This window comes from Typopeltis vanoorti, chromosome 12 (assembly GCF_054136105.1).
Source record: "Typopeltis vanoorti isolate ZY-2024b chromosome 12, IOZ_Tvanoo_1.0, whole genome shotgun sequence".
Classification (NCBI taxonomy): Eukaryota; Metazoa; Arthropoda; class Arachnida; order Uropygi; family Thelyphonidae; genus Typopeltis; species Typopeltis vanoorti.
Window position 1 is genome coordinate 56,520,011 of NC_143560.1, and position 15,111 is coordinate 56,535,121.

A 15,111-nucleotide genomic window follows, 5' to 3' on the forward strand; every position below is an offset into this window, starting at 1 on the left:
TCTGGTAGAAGTGATTCGGATACTGAGGGATTAGTATGTTTACGATTATAAATTAAGAATGCTTGATGCTGATGTTCTCTTGGTGGTACGACAATTACTGGCTGTGTACTAATGTGCTCGTCTATGTCCTCTGTAAGATGAGATTGCTTGCCGATTTCAATTTCAGATTGTGATGAAACAGGTAATCTTACTTGCGTAAACAGAGGAGAGGAAGCATTCGGTTTCACATGATTTTGGTGATCTTGCTTAAAATAAGTAGAAGATATATGTGGTAATTCATGTGTTTGCTGAAGAGGAGACAAAGTGTTGTGTACAGCTAACTGAGGCTGCCGATAAACTGGTTGAATTTCATGGTACGCAGTTCCAGATGATAGATATACTGGAGATTTTTCTTCTTGAGATGCTACATTAGATGAATGTTTTGTGCTTTCTTGAACCAAGGCATGATGAACAGTGGATTTCAATCGTTGAGGACGTGTGTTTGAATTTAACCCAGGAGGTGATTGGACTGGATGAAGTTTAGACGCTTGATAGCCTACATTTGTCTCATGAAAGGAATTTAAGTTTCCTCTTTTCTGATCGTCATAGTGAGATTGACAAGCATCCCGACATCCATGGCGGCACACCTCAACAGAGCATCGGATGTACACATCCAAAGCATCAGGGAACTTGAATGCATAAAAGTGAGAATAAGCTATAAGTGTGGCTTTTCCACCAAAGTCACGAACTTTTAAAAAAGGCGTCAACATTTTCGGACGTAGAACGCAACCGTTTTCATCAGTGAGAAAGATCGGTGCTTTATGTCCATCATGCGCCATGCATTCCTTTACTCGCATGTCGAAAACGCCATCACGATCGTTGATAGCAATCACCATTGTCATTGGACTGCCGATTGGTACAAGACTGGACACTTGACGACCCCAAGGTCCCTTACCTTCTTGTATTTCCATCCAACAGTCAATATTATCTCCATTAAAGTCCAACTCTATTATATCCAAGTCAGCAATCTGAATCGCAGGTTTAGACGCCGGTTTCTCATAAGCATCATGCCATTCACAGCGGAGTTTTTTGGCTACATCCCAGGCTTCGATAATGTCATGTCCGTACTGAATGATTATTGTATTCTCATAAAATTTTCCGTGATGATCGGGTTTTGTTCCACATCCATTATAAGGAATGTCAAAAGCAACATGAGTAACGGCAGAGTTGGGGCGAATATGTGTGCATTTTTCATGTCCATAAATTTCTTTGGAAAAGATGGAGCCAAAAAATGGGCTAGTGAATTCTACTCTGACTGTCATTTCGTGTTCCCCACATACAACATCCAAGCTGCTCAGTTTAGGCATGCTGTCTACATGATCGCCAAACCACTGCAATGGTTGATCCACCACACCGGACACTATCTGCAAGTAAAATTTAATAAAGATTATTCATAATAATTGAATCAATAAAAGGATGTTGTGAGCATTTCAGAACTTATTATTATGCATCTTTCTATAAATCAATGTTTCTTAATCTTTTTAATGATTCAGTTCGACAAACTCAGAAGGAACATCTGTTATATAAATACTTATAAGCTCTGTATTGCTAAAATCTTGATATTTCTAGCCTGGCTCCCACTGATGAGACCTCAATAAAGGTCGAAACCGGTCTGGGTAGTGGCCCCTTGCCTTTAATACAAAGCATCATACATCTCCTTCAGGAGATGTGCTTTGCATTATGGGTAAATATTAAGATTAGTGATCAGAGCTTATTCTACTTTTACCATGAGTTACCTTGGTCTTGCACTATCTGCAGGGTCAGCTAGACTTGTGCAAGCGCAAACTTGACTTATTTGTCTGCTTGCTTACTTGGGAAATGGAGTAAAACCAGGTTTAAAATAGCTTGGTATCTTTAACATATATATATATATATATATATATATATATATATATATATATATATATATATATATATATATATATATATATATATATATATATATATATATATATATATATATATATATATATATATATATATATATATATATATATATATATATATATATATATATCAAACCTTGGTTACATATTATATAATCGCTTATGATTTTCTCGTCCACGATGTCAGGAACCTGTGTAATAGTTTTTCAATGAGTGGGAGTGAGAGTTTCAATACAAATCTATCTCAGATAGATTTTTCATAGCTCAATTATCAGACATAATACATCGACCTCATAGTTTTAGTTGCCTCTGATATAATTCCATCTGGTCCACTGCTAACATCATGGAAGTTACTGAAGTCTGTGAAGAGTTGTAATCACGAGCCCTTGAAGAAGAACCCGCTTCAAACGTTACAACGCTTCATACTGAAGCTTTGTAACATTTCTGCGTTTCTTTATTATTATTATTATTATTATTATTATTATTATTATTATTATTATTATTATTATTATTATTATTATTATTATTATTATTATTATTATTATTATTATTATTATTATTATTATTATTATAGCTATCCAAAGGAAGAGCCTGTGTAGCTCAGTGGATGTGGCGTTTGCACACCACCGCACTAGGCCGCACGAAGGAAGTCTTGGTTTCGAGTCTAGTCGGCGACTAGAGGAAATTTTTCTAAGCCTTTTTTCGACCGGTTCCCGAGTTAGTCGATCTCTGGCACGGGCAAGCAGGTTTTTCCTCCCGGAAACTCGGGTTTTTCGTCCTGTAAACTCAAGAAAATCGACCGTAGAACCCACATTATTTCAGACATTAAATATATTGTGTTAGGGTTAGAGACCACGAGATGGCGGCACATTTGAGCCGTCTCTCTTCACTGCGTACCGCTTAATTAGTGATAGCCTTGGGCCATCTGTCTCTGATTGGGTACCAGTGGAGATTGAACTGCCCACTCAGTCTCCAAAAGTTAGATAGGGCTAAATGGCCTCGCCTACTCCCGTATATACGGGAATAAAAAAAAATAAAAAAATAAAAATAAATAAAAAAAAAAAAGGCGTTAGCTGATTTTTTTTTTTTTTTTTTCTGTCCAAAGGAAGAAAGGTGAGTCATGAAGTGCAACAAGTGCCTGAACGAATTACCGTCCGACGGATGTCATATAACCTGCAGGAAATGCCATAGGAATCTTCACTTTACATGTTCCGGACTTTCAGAAGCAACATGGCAACGCAAATCCAATGCCAAACGAGAAGAATAGAAGTGCCAAAATTGCAGAGAGAATAAAGAAACGCCGCCACCCACGGCGCAACTGATTACGCCGGAGGCAGAATCGGACGGTGAACTGAACAGACAACAAAATACCGGTGAGTTTTATAATTTCAGTTCCGTAAATTTATTACTAGAAAAAGGTTTAGAAAATATAAAAGCCAGCTTGGTAGATCTTGTCCAAGAACTATTTGATAAACAGAATAAAGAAATAACAAAAAAAATTAGCAAATATGAAGAGTGTTAAATTTAATAATTCAAAAGTCGAAGAAGTCTCACAAACGGTAAAAGACATTAAAACCAGCATTAACGCATTAACTGACAGGCAGCACAAATTGATAAAAACACATCGGAACCCATCAAGAATTTAATTCGCTGAAACTACAATACGAGGTTTTAAACCAACAACAACATAAAGAAGACCTTGTCATAAACGGTCTTCCAGAAACTGAATCCACAGAAAATCTCAGAGACGTAGTTTTGAAGTTAGGCCATGCAATTGACATCCCCCTAGAGCATAATGATATTCAGACCATAAATCGGTTTCCCAGGAAAAACAAAAAACAAGGCTCGCCGCGACCCGCACCAATCATAGTTAGTCTGACAAGCAAGGCTACAAGAGACAATCTCATAAAAGCCAGCAGATTGAAAAAACCAGTAGTCAAGGATTTAAATGCATCGCAAGACAATACACCAATCTTTCTATCTGAGTATTTAACACCTTTCAATCAGAATCTTTTGAACCAAGCAAGAAAAGAAAAAACAGAAAAAAAGTATCAATTTTTATGGATCAAAGACGGCAAAATATTCTTGAGAAAGTCACGGACTTCAACGTCTATACAAATAAAAAGCTTGGAAGATATAGACAGGTTGCCAGAGTGAAACAAAAGACTCCAACTTAGTTCAATAAGAAGATCTCAGCACAACAAAAATGAATGTGAACCATCAGATAGATGTAATTACACCAGAATACATCAGTAATTGTACTTTCGAATCGCTTGATGCATGGAAACAACACACAGTACAGGCGAGAGGACTCTCCATCCTGCATATTAACATCAGAAGCATCCGAAAACATTAGTTATTGTTACAGGCTTATCTGAATAATTACACTGATATTATTGATATATTGATTCTTACAGAAGTATCCATAACTAATGACGAAGCGACTGCTTTACAAATTCCAGGCTTCCAACAACATAGATCATGCCGCCAAACAAAAAGAGGGGGTGGAATATTAATATTTATCAAACAAAAATTAATAGCAAAAGAAACGGCCTATCAGTTTGAGCATGCTGAAACCCTTTGCCTCGAAATCACTAGTACCACCAACAGACAGCATCCCATAATACTAAATGCTATTTACAGGCCACCAAACCTAAACATGATAAAATTCTTGCACGAACTCAATTGCTGGCTTTCAAGCCAAGAAATATGCTCAACCGAATACCTAATGATAAGTGGCGACATAAACATAAATATTGCAAACGAAAACCAGAACAACACTGTACAATACCTAGACACACTATCCATGTACAATCTAATACCAACAATAACATCATGTACTAGAGAAGAAATATTCGGAAATACTATCACTGCCTCCTGTCTAGATCATATAAACGTCCGAGCACTACCAAACAGTTACACTGCATCAGTCATAAAGTGCAAAATAGCAGACCATTACTTCACCGCTCTAAACCTGCACACCAAGACAATATCCATGCAATGGCCCACAGAAAAAAAAGCAACAGAAAACAGTAATAGACGAAGAAATAGTCAACCATGAAATAAGAAAAACAGACTGGGAACACCTGGCATCAGATTCAGCAGATATCTTATACAACAACATTAAACTCACACTGGAGGAAATATATAAGAAAGCTACAAAGAAAGTCAGAATTCGTTCAAAAACAACACAAAATCCTTGGATAACACAAAACTTAATCCTAGAAATACACAGAAAGGACGCTTTATGGAAAGAATTAAAGCGATATCCAAATAACACAGCTTTAAAAACTGAATATAAGATAACAAGGAATCGCCTTATAACACAAATCAGAAATGCAGAAAGAAGCTACTACAGAGACAAACTAACATCTGAACAAAACAACATGAAACAAACCTGGCATCTGATCAATGAGGTGCTAGATTTTGTTCCCAACACCACCGCCTCCGAAACCATAAAACACAACTTCATGAAAGACGCAAAATCTATCCAACAACTAGCAAATGACTTTAACCAATACTTTGCAGACTCCATTCAGGAACTGCACAGAAATATTCCCCCAATCACAAAACGAGACCCTCCACTTGGACCACAATCAAAACAGACATTATGGTTCCCAACCATAAAAGAAGCAGAACTTCTCTCTGCAATGCACCAAATCAAACCAAACAAAGGCCCAGGAATTGATGGTATCAGACCTAAAGATATAAAGCAATATGCAACTAGTTTAAGTCCTATCCTACTAAAACTAATAAATAAAATATTTAAAACAGGACAGATATCAAGTATGCTAAAGATCGCCATAATCACACCCATATACAAACATGGAAAAAGAAATTTAATCAGCAATTACAGACCCATAGCAACATTACCAATTATCAATCAAATTGTGGAGCGGATCATACTGAAGAAACTCACAGCATACACTGAGATCTTTCATATTACCCATAAAACACAATATGGTTTTCAGAAAAAATAAAGGAACAACATCTCTCTTGGAAGACTTTACAGACGTAATTAATACCGCCTTAGACAAAAACAAAATTGCCATGGTAGTCTTTATTGATCTAACTAAAGCATTCGATACACTTACACATCAAACCTTGTTAGAAAAGCTGAGGTATGTTGGAATAGACGTGCCTCTTCTCAGGTGGTTTACAAACTACCTTAAAAATAGAAAGCATATCACACGTATCGGGTCAAACCGAAGCAGAGAGCTACCAGTAACCCGTGGAGTACCACAGGGAGCTGTACTCTCCCCAGCTCTATTCAACATTTACACACACGATATTAATCAGCTATCACTCAAAGGTTGGATATTCCAATACGCAGACGATACAGCAATAATATCCATCCATAATAACGCAAGCATAGCCCAAACAAATATGCAGCGTGACATAAATCTGATCATAGACTGGCTCACGAAAAACTCCATACACCTAAACTCAGAAAAGACAAAATTAACGATATTCAGAAATCTACTGACTCGACCAGTTGATAACATATATATAACCATCCAACATCCACTTTCCAACATAAAAAACACACAGAACAGTAAAACCACTACAGTCACTCAGGTTGAAACAATACGATACCTTGGAATTTACTTCGATGAAGATATGAACCGGAATAGCCACATAAACCATCTACACAACAAACTCCGAACAATAAGTGGCAAACTCTACAGGTTAAAAGACATAGTTCCCATACGCCTAAAAACACTAATATACAAAGCACTATGCCAAAATATACTAAGATACGGTATAACAACGTATGCTTTCTGTGCACCCTACAAAATAAATAGATTAATGTCGCTACAGTACAAAATGATAAAACTGATCTTTTGGGAACAAAGAGAAAATAACGACCTTATATACATTGCAATGTCAGAACACAAAATACTGACAGCAAAACATTTATGTCACTATGCAGCTTTGCTAAAACATTATTTCGATGCCAACTACAGGACAGTCAGAAATACATACCGTATAACAAGACCTCAGACTACTAATGATATTACATATAAATACAATAATCACTACGGAAAGGCCACGCGAAACTTCTACATCCCAGACATGATAAACAAATTACCTTTTGAATACAGAAACCTTACAAAGTGCAATAGCCTGAAAAGAGCTCTAAGGACATACTATGAACAAGAAACACGCACCCAAAATACCATACAAACTTATTCGTTCAGGTTCCAGTTCAGCGACGAATCAATACATTCTAAGTTATTGTGTGTGTGTGTGTGCGTGCGTGCGTGCGTGCATGTGTGTGTGTGTGTGTGTGTGTGTGTGTGTGTGTGTGTGTGTGTGTGTGTGTGTGTGTGTGTGTGTGTGTGTGTGTGTGTGTGTGTGTGTGTGTGTGCGCGTGTGCGTGCGCGTGCGTGCGTGCGTGCGTGCGTGCGTGCGGGCGGGCGAGCGGGCGGGCGGGCGTGTGAGTGCGCGCGCGCGAATTTCTCAATCATAGATTTCGTAGCTTCCCAACACAGCAAAAAAAAAAAAAACCAATAAATAATAACCAACTGGTGTCATCCTCAGATAAGTTTACATATAAGCTTCGAGGATGAAAGCAGAGAAATGAGTTTTCATCCAAGATGTATCATATGTAATCAAGTGCATGTAATGTACGTATCACATGTAAACCAAAGTATGTAATATATGTATTATATGTAAACAAATGTATGTAATGTATCATATGTAATCAAATGTATGTAATATATGTAATAACTGTAACAAAAGTATGCAATATAGAGTGATTATATCCATTGATATTGTATATATAGAGTGTAAAATTGCAACAAAACATCTGCAATAATCATCATTATGAATATTATAATAATATATGTTGTAAACAGTTATTGTTATTATTATTATTTTAAAAAACAAACTTTATGTACGAGAAAGTATTTGTTATGCATAATTGTCTTCATATAATGTATGTAATTTATCTGAAAAATAAAATAAAAAATAAAAAATAAAAATAAAAAAATTATTATTATCGTCTATGAAAATTTCCCTGCCCTGCTTTGGCTAGGAAGAAATTCCGACCAAATAAACATGACTGTTGCTTCGCATCTTCTTTATTCCTAGATCTGATTCAGGGGAAATCAATCCTTTTTTTTTTTTTTTTTCCAGTTCGAGTTAGCACTGAAGGGAAGCAACCTTTTATAATATTATCATGATCTAAAAAATTAAGTAAATAAATAAAATGAAACTAAGGTCACATTTCAAAACTCAGGACTTTTGCAAAATGTTTCAAAGATAGCGAAATGCATGCAATAGCAGGTAAATATCCTTTATTTTAAAGAAAAAATAAACAAAAAGCACCATTTAGAAATTTTTTTATCATCCCTCGTTTGCCGAAATATTTTATTTGAATCATGTAAACATGTCCGTTTGTAATCATATTAAAATTTGTTTAGAAGACGTTATGAAACAGACACTAGGTGGAAGTAGCGTTAGTGTTATTTTTGTGTTTCGAAAGGGGAAGTATTTGTAGTGTTTTATTTTTGATATTGTGAACTGAAAAGTTTGGGAGGGCTATTGAAATATAGTGTTCTATTTAGGCAGAAATGGTATGTGAACTTTTAACTATGCATTATTATTATCATTATTAATATTTTTTTTGCTGTTATTTGAAACTTATTGGTTCAAATATTTTATACTTCGAGAGCGATGAAAAAGCGCTTCATAAGTTACGCCTAAATAAATCATTGTAGGACAAAATCAACCTCAAAATACTATAGTGTTTTTTTAACCTTCTTGTATCTAGTCAGTGTTGGTGAGCTTCGACCTTTAAAGTAAATCAATTTTATTGTCGCTAAATGTTCTATTAGCAAAATCACTATATTGTTGTTGTATATCTTGCAATTTAATTAAGTATATTTAGCTAACAAATACTTGCGTATAAACATTTCTGTTTCGTGTAGTAAATGATGTGCGGGATTGAGATTTAGAAAATATTATTTTCTGTAGCTTTCCTGCGCGCCTTTTGGATTTTAATTTCTTTTAATATGCTTATTCTGTGTTGTTCGTACTGTTATTTATCCTTTTATTGATTTAAAAATCCCTGATGGTTTCATTAAGTATAGTTTTGCCAGTTGTTTTCCTTTAAGTTGTTCACCTGACATATTCTCATCATCAGTGATATTTTGGTGTCATCTGACTTCGTTTCCGCACAGTATTAAAATTGACCTGATACTTGTATATTCGACTCCTTTCGTAAGATTTTTTTCTTCTAAGAATGAAGTAACCTGTATTTTAGAAGCCCATAGGTGGTGGAAGACAGTAGCACACTCTGGATTTAATCTTAAGGGGAGGGGGGGGGTCGAGTTGAGTAGACGATTTGAGAATACACACTATGCATTGCATACGACCTATGACTGAGCATCTGCAGTGATCGCTAATTCATAAGTAGTATAGAAATAGAAGACACGACACAACATAAATAAAGAAAAATGAATTTTAATTAGGAAAAGATTTTTGGAAAATTTTTCTAGCGTTTTTTTTTTCTTGGGGGGTGGGGTGCCCTCTGGGTGCGCCACTGGTGGAAGAAAACTTTTACATATTTCACAGGAATGTTTTTGTTTTTAATTTTGGACCGCTTTCAAATTTCACTTCAAGCATGGTAAATTTAAACTTTTGCAGTGCATTTATTGTTATGTAAGTATATATAAAAGATGTTTCTTTTAATAACATATAGCACTTTTTGTTTGGGGGTGGGGATCTGATTATTTTTAAATAAATCTCCAAGAAGTGAGTATATATTTGGTGTGTACAGAAGTAACATGAAAACTGTATATTCAAATTTACTTCTGAGCACTGTTTTAGAGAGTAACACCTTGATGACAATCACCGAATTAAATGATTGCGCACAGATGTTCGGTTTCGATGGTTCTTAAAGTGTGGCTGATTTTCTCTTGCATATTACACTTTTCATTTCATATACAGCAGACTCTCGACTATCCGGCCTAATGTGGCGGAAGGGCAGGCCGGATAACACAAAAGCCGGATAGGCCGGAATTCTAGGCCTACCTTTTCACACAAATGTGAAAAGATAGGCCTAAGATTAAAGAGTCAAAACTTACAGTTTTTAGTTTTTGAAAAAGTCCTTGATAGATGACTGCTTCACCCTTTTAGCCCTCTTCCGCGACGCAATGTCCCTCCACTTACGTAAGCAGATGATATCAGCTGGCGTCGCTTCCTCCTGCTCACTAATGTACTGCAGCGCTGCCTCAATCGTCTTGAACCCTTCCGAATGTGGGATGAGATTTTTCCTGTCATCTAAGGATGCCTCCTCCTCCTCCTCTTCTTCTTCTTCTTCCCCCTGTGTCACCATTTCCACAATATCGTTGTCAGTTATTTCATCAACTTCGTCGTTTGACATCCATTCTGTAATGTCCTCTGCATTGACATCATCACAGCTCACTACATTTTTGAGCAACGAAACAAGTTTATCGTTTTCATCTCCCATTTCGGTTTCACAAACGGATTCAAGGTTGAAATGTCCACCTTCATGGTCCAAAAGAATTTTCCAAGACTTTACAAGTGATATGTTTCGAATCTCCTCCCATGCTTCGGCCAACCACCTTATGACATCTAGCAAGTCAATCTTTTTCAGAGTGGTTACGCAGTCTTCATTATTATCAATCGCTGATATCAACGAACTGAGAAGACGCCGACGATACTTTTTCTTTAGCATTTCAAGGCCGCCCTGGTCCATCGGCTGACAAACAGCAGTCACATTGGATGGTAAAAAGAAAGCTTTGATGTCTCCATCTGTGAGTTCGTCATTGGCAGGATGCGAAGGTGCGTTGTCAAGAAGTAGCACAGCTTTTCTCGGCAAATTGTTGTCTTTCAAATGTTTTTCTACAGTCGGTACGAATTCATTTTGGAACTAGGTTTTAAAGATTTCTGAATTCATCCATGCTTTCTTTTGATGTGTGTAATACAGGGGTAATGATTCGTGATTTTTCAGTTTTTTAAAAAGCTTTAGGTTTCTTTGATTTTCCTATTAACGTAAGCCTAAGCTCGTGGTTGCCGGTTGCATTACTGCAAGCCAAGATGGTGACTCGTTCCTTGCTTTTCTTGTATCCTGATGCAGCGGCTTCTTTTTTTGATGCAAGCGTTTTTGTAGGGAGCATCTTATAATTTAAACCGGTCTCATCGCAGTTGCACAACTGCTCCCCAGAAATTCCCTCTTTTCAATAAGTTTAAAAAGATAGTCTTTGAACAAAGATACATCCTCTTTATCAGCGGATAAAGCCTCCCTACTTATGGTAATCTGGCGAATACTGAATCGTTTTTTCCACCGATCTAACCATCCATCACTGGCATTAAATTCTAAATCTTCTCCTTCTACTTGTATTTGTCGCTTAAATTGCAATGCTTTTTCCTGCAATATCGGCCCAGTAACAGGCAATCCTTTTCCTCTTGTGTTCATGCCACAAAAATAAAGCTTCCTCAACTTTTTTATGCTTACCTTTCAGCATCGTTTTTCTTACTTTCATTCCACTTCCGCTAGCTTGGGCAGCACACCACTTTTCAATTTCTGCTCGATTTTTCTTCCAGTCTCCAACTGTACTTTTCCCGACTCCTACCTCCGAAGCAATAGTTTTTGCCGTTACCCCAGATCTAGTCGCTTTATAGCGCGTAGTTTCTCCTTCATAGTCACTACAACCTTTTTTCGTTTATCACCCATTTCGTAATCTTTAAAAAAAAAAAACAACTAAGCACACCAAACAACAATTTACTAACGCATGTCTCAACTTGTGTTATGCACACGGCACGTAGGAGGATTGCAGCAGACGCCCGCTTGCAACGCCTTGGCAAAGTAAATTACACTACGTATTCCTCATTTTATCACAGAGAATTACTGTATTATTATAATTCTCCGTGATAAAATCCGGGCTCCGGATAGTACGGAGGCCGGATAGTCGAGAGTCTACTGTAATTCAAGTTAATGGTGGAGCTAAAGTGTTCTTCTTCAGCCTTTGTGTCGGCTGAGAAATGTTTACTAGTGTAGGTAGTGCCAACCTACTGTTGTAATTGGGGGGTAGAGGGATTAGGTCTTGCTGATAGCACACTGCTGACATACATCTGATAGATGTATGGAGATACGCGGATATATGAAGATACGCAGCACTGATAACTATCTCTTCAAAAAAAGTGTCGTCTCACAATATTCCTGAATGATATTGGCATACCTACTAGGGTTCAGTAAATTCGCTACCTTCTCTGCATGAATGTTCCGTTTTTCAGGGATAACCACTTGACACAGTTATGTCAGTTCGCTCTACCACTCACTCACGTTTACAAACTGCGCATTCCTATCCACCTTTGTTCACAATTATCCACGAAACTGTTCCATGAATAGGATTGTCTTCAATCATTTCGTCTTTCTCTCTCGCTCTCTGGATTCGGGGTTTCTTTTTAGATTCTTTTTTTTTTTTTTTTTTTTTTTGCTGTAACATCATTGCATAATTTTCTTCACCCGCTCATGAGCAGGTGAAGAAAGATCTTCCAGATCGTTGTTTGAAGAGGATCGTGAGTCTCAAATTTATTGCGAAATCTCGAAATTGTTCTTCGTAACGGATAGGAAAAGTTAGATAGTCCAGAAACTTTACTCTAAAGATCAATCGTGAAACTCCCCCCCACCACCACCACCCCAAACTACTTCAGACCTCCAGTAAGTAGAATAGTTGTCTCATACCGGGCGATCAAAACCATCTACTACCTAAAGACATTCACAAACAACCATGCCTTTGGACGAATTCAACACGACCTGTTCTGTGTAGAGCAGAAACGCTATCCATTCAGCTAACCGAGCCGGCACGCACATTTATGATTTTTTTTTGGGGGGGGGGGGGGATGTCCTGCATGCTACTTTAGTTTATCAGTGTCATTTATTTTATTTAATTTTTACGACAAACCCTTCTCTAGGAGAACTAAATAATAGGTTTTCAAGCCACTTCAGGCCTCCGGTTAACTGGGTGGTGGCTCATAACAGATTTTTCATTATCTGATATGAGACTACCACCATACTTATTGAAAATTGAAGTGGCTTAAAAAGCTTTGTCGTTCTCAATACTCTTAGCCTACTCGGTACTAAATGTACTAAGTTGCCAAACTTTCTTTAGTGATATTGATATTAGAACTACAAAACATTAAAATCTTTTAAAATGTCCTGTGTCGCAATGTTAATTATATCATGGCATCCTTCAAAACAACTTTAATCTTTAGTTCAGCTTTCGCGCTGACGAATCTGGGATGCATGTATATGAACATCGATATTGATCATTTGGATTCTAAAAATCAGTGATATCTTCTAAAAACATATCTTAGGTGTAAAAAAAAATAAATAAAGTACTGAGAAAGTAGAATAATTGCTGCAATTTAGAAGCCGCTACTTGATTAATCATTATTGTTTCATTTTAATTTTATTATGGTTTTAATTTAACTGAGGTTAAATTAAAACTATTAAAACCAGGCCGAATAGCCGTTTCTTAATTGCAGACAACTTAGAAACTATTTTCAAAAAAAAAAAAAAAAAAAAAAAAGAGGCTCCTGTAATTTAGAAACAGCTATTTGGTTGAGAGTATTTTAATTAACTAATTTATTTCAATTTACTTTACTTTGCTCATTTGTCTTACATATGCCATGTTTTCTCGTTTGTTTTTTAAAGAAGATAAAAAATGAACATCAGTATGTATAATATAAAATGCTTATGTTTGATATTTATTTTAACAGCTTCGTTAATACAAATTTCTTGATGCTGCTCTTTTTAATTTGCATTATCATTAGACATTAATATTTTTAATAATATATTAATTCACTATAAATATATTCATGACATCATCGTTGTAGATTATTTCCAAATAATAGTTTGTTTTCCTCCTCTAACTCATTCATAGTCGCGTTTTTAAATTTTGCTTGTTAATTGATAGAGAAATTAAATTCCTTGCAATTTCCATTTCAACTTAATTTGTTTACCCAATCCTGTGATGAATCCAAAGGGAGAGGGGACGGAGACACTGATTTCTTGATAGAGGTATTCCTTTTCGAGGAAATCATCGAAAATTGCGAACTTTCAGTTAAAAAATTAATTTTTTTCCGATTTTTCTAAAAAAAATAATAATAAAAATAAATAAAACTTCCCCTAAAACAACTAGATCCATCCTTACCCTCCACTTTTTTTCACTCACAGTGGCTCTTTCAGTATTGTGTGTTCTCTTCTGGGTTCTAGGTTCCATTATTAGGATAATGGACAATGCCACTTCTTTCAAGAATGCTGTTTATGAAACGCACTTTCTTTTTTTATGATCATATGACGTGGTTTTTGTGAGATTGTTTTTCTTCATATTGATGTGTGTTTCGAAAATGCGTAAGCATCTACTGCATCGTCTCGTTCACAGCCGTATACAAGTTATTCCTAGACTCTAGTTGGACCGATTTTATTAAAATTTTAAATTCTTACAAAAAATCGAGCCAACGCAATTTTCGTTTTACTCGGACGATTTGCATGAATAAAACGTTTCGAAATCATGCTTTCCAATCACTTCGTACTGCTTTGTTGGAATTTAGTAGTACACTAGTATACCGTTCAAGTTTGGTTTCATTCTTTTTTCTTTTCTTTTCTTTTTTTAATTAGAAAACCGATTCGAATTAATAAATAATTCTGCTCTGGAATTTAATGAAAGTTGGTGCTTAAGATATCCGTTAAAATCTGTTGAATCGTTTTAGTTTCTTTTACTCAGTCCATTTGTACGGCAAAATTAGGTAAAACAAAATTATATCAATGTGCTATTACGAGCACATCTTTTCATGATTGTCTGCAAGCATTTTCTTACTTGTTTAAACATAATAAACAAGGGGGCAGGATATGATAGAGGCATATAAGTTGCTTAGGGAGGGCTTACGGGAGATTGATGTGGAGGAAATATTTCACTACACGAATAGTGTGATGAAAACTACAGGTCATCCATGGAATCTAAGTGAGAGTGTGGTCAGCAAGGGAGTGAGGACTAGATTTTTTGGAGAGCGGTGAACGAGTGGAATTCAGTTGTGTTTGCTTTGTTTGAGAATGATTTCAAGACAAAATATTATTATTATTATTATTATATTATTTGATTATACCTGGAGGTGTCCAAAGACTCATCGAGTCTTTGGACACCTCCAGGGA